Here is a 6,272-nt window from a genome sequence, read left to right on the forward strand (position 1 = left end):
GTATGCTGGACAGAAGGCGGCCAACTGCCCGGACTCAACCGCCCGGACATCCGGAGCGGGAGTACTAACAACCTCGACAACTCCCAAACCAGAAGCGCTGGAAATCACGCCAGGTTTTGTAGTTGTAAACACGTCGCTTTGTGCCAGATGGTAGCGGCTAAAAACAGAAAGAATAATTAATAACAAAAAATAAAATAAAAATAAAACTGAAAAAAGAAAATTAAATCTATTAAAGTTTAAAACTAAAATGTAATATTACCTACAAATTACTTCTACTATTTTGGGATCAAGACAGTGGAGAAAATCCCCGTGATAATCTAACCGACCATCACGGGGATCTTCCTCATATTCCTCACTGTCCTCGACATATAGATCCTCATAAAGGGGATTCATAACTTTTAACTAAAGATCAAACTTATTCTAAAGAAAGTGTTTAATTACACTGACTATTAAAAACTAATTAAAATAAGATATTATTACCTCAAAATTGCTAAATAGCAAATCACACCAAATCAAGGGTGGAACAAGAAAAAGTCAAATCTGAAAATAATTAAAAAATTAAAAGGACAAAAAAATAAAGGACTTAACTACCTAAAAAAGGACTCATTCAATTAACCAAAAAACCATAAGAAAGTTTATAACCAAAAAACAAAAACTTAGACACAATTTTTGAGGTTTTGAATAAATACTACTTAAAGCTTAATATTAAAATAAGTCCAATACTTAAAAATACTCACCACATAATAGAACAATAAGAGGTGTTGGGAGGAGCGTTCTCTCCATCCCCACCAACAGAAGCAACAGCTAACTCCGGGGGTGCCAAAGGAACAGGGTCATCTAACGGTCCCCTCTCCAGATCTTGAAGGGGGAGGACGGCAGGTGTCTCACGGACCCGTGCCCGCAGGGAGAAGCGACGCCCAAAGCCAGCGGACAATCGCCGAGAAAGCTTGACGACATCTTCGCGGTTTAAAACTGAAAAAATAAAAAACAGTTAAAAAACTTTAAAAAACAATCTAAAATCAAACTTTTAAAGATCGGACTGATACTCATAAATCTATTAGCTAAGAGATTTAAAAAGCAATTATTTCTATTTCAGCACAATCAATTAAATTGGATGAATAAAAGATGGATAAAGAGTTATCAAGAAGAAAGATACTATGCATTGGAGGAAGCTACTTCAAAAGAGTGCAGTCCGAACTTGAAAAGATTGGGTATCGCTATATCTTTTTAACAAATGTGCAACTTCTATTTGCAGAAGACCTTCCCCCCAGGAAAAGAGAAATTAAGAGAAATTTTTTCAACAACCTCAGAAATGAACTAGACGAAAATACTATAATATTATTGAATTTAACAAGGAATTCACTTTTTCTAAATAGATGTAGGCAGAATCACCACAATCCAGAAAGTAGGCTATGTTTTGATAATCAAAAAATTGAATCTTATCTAAGCAATATGACCAGTTTAATAAGATTCATGCTAGCAGGACTCAAAGGAAAAGGCTTAAGTTGGGAGGAACTTAGAGAAAGAGTGGTGATTTTGCCCACATCTCCACGTTTTATATTTAAATGTTGCAACAATACACACCACCATGCTCAGGATATGAAAACCATCCATGATACAATAACAGAACTACAAAAACAATTGAAAGATCACTTTGTTACCAGGAATATACCAATGGTAAAAGTAATTCCTTTGCGACATTGGATGAATTTCATCTTGTTGAATGTGGGAATATACAAAATCTTTGGAAATAAAATGACTATATTAAAAGATTTAACCAAGAAAAAATTCCATTTCTCATTCAAGAAACTAGGTGGACATAAAAGTGCACAAAAAATAATATTACAACACATTATGGACATGGAAAGAGATAATGGCCTCCATATACGGCCAGAATTTAATGAACTATGGATTAAATATCTACATAACCTAAAAGATCCAGATTTCTCTCCATATAGCAGAACTTATAGGAAATTGCGTATTTACTATGAAGAAATAAAAATGTATTTTAAAAAAAAAAAAAAAAAAAAAAAAAAAAAAAGATAGGGCTTACAGTGGATGATAAAATATTCCAAATTTTAATCTTTATTTATTTTTAGGCCATGATTTTGCTTATCCTAATCCTCCTAATGGGTGAAAGTAGTGGTGTTTTACAGAGGGAACAAATTAGTTTTCTAGGTGAGTCCCATTATCTTCCCGTGGAAAAATACCCCTCATATTATCAAGATGTAGTAAAATTCAAAATTCAAATACTAGGAGAAAAAGAGTTCAGAACTATCTTTAGGGAACACTTAGAATATGGATTGTGGCATGCAATTAGGTTTATGGCAAGGGGTTTAATCCTTAATGATAAAATTAACCACATAGGAGTTGGGCTTTTAAATTTAAAGTGATCGCGAATTTAATTTTTCAAAATGCATTTTCGTTTACCTTTTCGTATTTTTAAAGTAATTTTCAAAGTATAATGCCTTAAAAGTTCAACTAAGTTAGAAAAAAATCAGTTTAAAATGCAAAGAGTATTTCCACATGAAAATAATGTTAAAATTCGAGCATCAATTAAACTAAGAGAAAATAAACCATTTCTTCGCTTGCAGATAAAAACAAAAAAAATGATACTTAGAAAATATTTTTGTAATATATCTTTATTAATATTTGTCTTCAAACTTTCTTTAAAATGTAATGAAAAAGTTTGGTTTATTTTATAAAATCATTAACAAAATACCGCTGTGTTTATGCAGATATAGTGACAAAAGAAAAGTTGTTTAAATCTCTAGAATCAATAACATTTAAGAATTCATTTGTTTAAAAACCAAAGATCTATTATATTTGCTTTACACTTACAGCAAAAAGTTGAGTCATTTTAATAAAATATTTTCATAAAAACGACCATTCTTTTGTTCTCCCGATCATCGGAAACAAACCAAATTTTCCCAACAAAATTTACTATATTTAATCCCTAGATATTCAAAATATATTTTTTAATTTAAATTTTTGTAAAGCCTAAAATTTATATCTTTATAATTATAATAAATGTTTTTCACTTGTTTTTGACAAAACTTTAATTTCAAAAGAAAATTGAGATATAAAATGAAAATCCAGGGCCCAAGGACTTTATTTACATTATAAACCATATGGGCATTTGTTATTGTTATTTGTTTGTACACGCGTCTGCAAAAGGTTGAAAATTTATCTAAAAACATTTCAAGGCTTAAGTTTAAAAATAAAATTGCTTAAAACTGTCCCTGGGCCTGTGTTAAACTTCCCTTCAAAGGAGAACTTAAAATAGGTTTAATAAAAATTTATAAGCTTCCGACATAAAAAAACTTATTTCTTATTTAGTATTTAGTAGGATTATTATAATATAAAATGATGGTTGTATGCAATGTATTCTTTTACCACGGCTTTTAAGTAAACTTTTTATGATACTCTGTATAAATAACGGGAGAATGTATTCTATAACCCTAAGTACACTTTTATAAGAAAATGCTGAAACCAATTACGTCAAAACGAGATATTTTTGGGGGAGAGTGAGTTTAACGGGATGACATATAAAACTTTAAATAAATATTCAATATTTAACAAAACTACAATTTGATTTTAGAAACAAAATGAAAATGTACGACGTTTTAGCCAAGAATGTGAATCCCTTTCGAGGTACATTTTTTATTGATTAATCATATCAAATCAACTAACTATTTACGTTGCGCATCTGACACAGCAGTAGTGGGAACCATTTTTAATGTCTTTAGTTATGACGAAGTGTCAGACCGAGATTCGAACCTATTACCTTCTCAACGACGAGCAGTTGCGCTACGTGTTGAGCCACGGTTGCGGGTTATTTACGTCAAACATGTTTAAAATGAATTGACAAAACCTCTTATTTAGTGGCGTGCACAGGCTTTTTTTTAGGTTCTGAGCTTATTTTTAGAGATAATGAGATGATTTTTTTTCAGAAAACTTTTTTAACATAACCAAACAAAGTAATCATTACAAATTTCAATTTGGGACTTTCCTTCTAGTGGCTAGTGGAGCAAAAGACCCCCAAACACTAAAACTTTGAGTTTTGAGCTTATTTTTTAAGATATCAACCTGTTTTTTTAAGTAAACTTTTCCAACATAACCGTACTAAGTATTCATTACAAATTTCATTTCCTTCTAGGGGCTAGTGGAGCAAAATACCCCAAAACACTAAAAATTTAGTTCTGACCTTCTTTTTAGAGATATTGAGATGATTTTTCTTCAGAAACCTTTTTAAAAATAACCAAACTAAGTAATCATTACAAATTTCATTTTGGGACTTTCCTTCTAGTGGCTAGTGGAGCAAAAGACCCCCAAACACTAAAACTTTAAGTTTTGAGCTTATATTTAAAGATATCAACCTGTTTTTTTAAGTAAACTTTTCCAACAGTCTTATTTAGTGGCGTGCACAGGCTTTTTTTAGGTTCTGAGCTTATTTTTAGAGATATTGAGATGATTTTTTTTCAGAAAACTTTATTAACATAACCAAACTAAGTAATCCTTACATATTTCATTTTGGGACATTCCTTCTAGGGGCTAGTGGAGCAAAATACCCCCAAACACTAAAAATTTAGGTTCCGAGCTTATTTTTAGAGATATTGAGATGATTTTTCTTTTTAAAAATAACGAAACTAAGTAATCATTACAGATTTCATCTCAATATCTCTAAAAATAAGCTCAGAACTTAAATTTTTAGTGTTTGGGGGATTCTTGCCCCACTAGCCCCTAGAGGGAAAGCCCCAAAATTCAATTTTCAGACCATTGTCAAGGAGGGGAGGTGTATCCGTCCACCTTAGTTTTTTCAGGGAGTGTATCCATCCCACTTTATTTAAAATCGGCCCAAAATTGACATTTATGTTGTTTTTAAACTATATAAATAATATTATTTTTTTTATTTAGATGATCTTGTTGACTGTGATTTCATAAAACAAACTGAAGCTTATTATTCAAAATCTAGAAGAAATAAAAACAAAGTGAGAAGTTGGAAGTGTCACTTTTTGAAAAACAAACTTTTACATCTTACGTTTCTTAGTTTCGAGTAGCGAGGGGGGGGGGGGGGGGAGTTTTGACACATTTGCATAAACCTGGTACCTAGGCTTTATCTTTGGACTGAGAGGATAAGTTATTAGAGATAAAATCATTCTTATATAATGAATTTCACGAAGTTTTAAGATTTTTTGGATAGACCTCCAGGTTCCGGAGCTGCAGGCCTCCAGGTGGTCTCTGTACAGGTAAAAATGAAAAAAAATATTTTTTTTTTAAAGTTACAGGTCAACTTATAAAACAAAATATGCATCTGTTTTAATATTATTTACATATTTGAAGAAAAAACATGCACATTTTGTTTTATAAGTTGATTTGTAACTTTAAAAAAAAAAAATCCATTTTTACCTGAAAAGAGACCACCTGGAGGCCTGCAGCTCCGGAACCTGGAGGTCTACCCAAAAAATCTTAAAACTTCGATAAATTTATCATATAAGAATGATTTTATCATTAATAACCTATCCTCTCAGACCAAAGATAAAGCCTAGGTACCAGGTTTACGCAAATGTGTCAAAACTCCCCCCCCCCCCTTGCATGCCTATGCTTTCGGGAATTTCTCGTATTCATTCGAATCCGGTGGCTAGGAACCGGTTCTCATCAATACGAAAAAAAACTATGTCTAGCATCGTATTATAAACCGCTTTCTACGAATTTAGAAATGTACAATCATAAGATTAAAACCATTTTTTTTATCCCGTGCCTTTGGCACCTTGGGGCTAAAAAAACTGGTTTTAATCTAATAATTGTACATTCTATATCCGCGGAAAGCGGTTTATAATACGATGATAGAAACAACTATTATGAATGAGAGCAATTAATTTTAAGCACATTTCTTTTTCAGTTAAATATACTAGGTTTCTTTTGGATATAGGTGAAGGGGGGGGGGGGATGTTGTGACTCATACCACGACCGCCGCCATTTTTTTAAAGATACCAAAACTTGGAATAATTAGTGACCTAGCCCAAAAGATTTTACCCAATTATTCAAGGAAGTCCAAGGGGAGGGGGGTAAAGTGTTGATAACTCTCCCCCCCCCCCCGAAACAAATTTGGGGTTGCCGTAGGCACCCCCAAAATTTTTTCCATTTTGCCCCCCACATTAAAAATTCATCCCTACCCTGGAATTCACCCCCAACCATTTAGGAGGGGGTATTTATCCACCCCGAAAATTTTTTTGGGGGGGAAATACCCACCCCCATAAAAATAATCCCAA

At 32.5% G+C, this 6,272-nt stretch overlaps 1 long non-coding RNA gene across 1 annotated transcript; it reads left to right on the plus strand.

Moving 5' to 3' along the window:
• The first annotated feature begins 3,573 nt into the window (after positions 1 to 3,573).
• On the plus strand, positions 3,574 to 4,997 carry LOC145320248 (uncharacterized). Its single transcript, XR_013880132.1, has 2 exons — positions 3,574 to 3,654; positions 4,918 to 4,997. It is a non-coding gene; the product is annotated as an uncharacterized LOC145320248 (long non-coding RNA).
• Positions 4,998 to 6,272: the final 1,275 nt, after the last annotated feature.

This window comes from Acartia tonsa, chromosome 5, assembly GCF_053477335.1.
Source record: "Acartia tonsa isolate MP-2025a chromosome 5, ASM5347733v1, whole genome shotgun sequence".
Taxonomy (NCBI): domain Eukaryota; kingdom Metazoa; phylum Arthropoda; class Copepoda; order Calanoida; family Acartiidae; genus Acartia; species Acartia tonsa.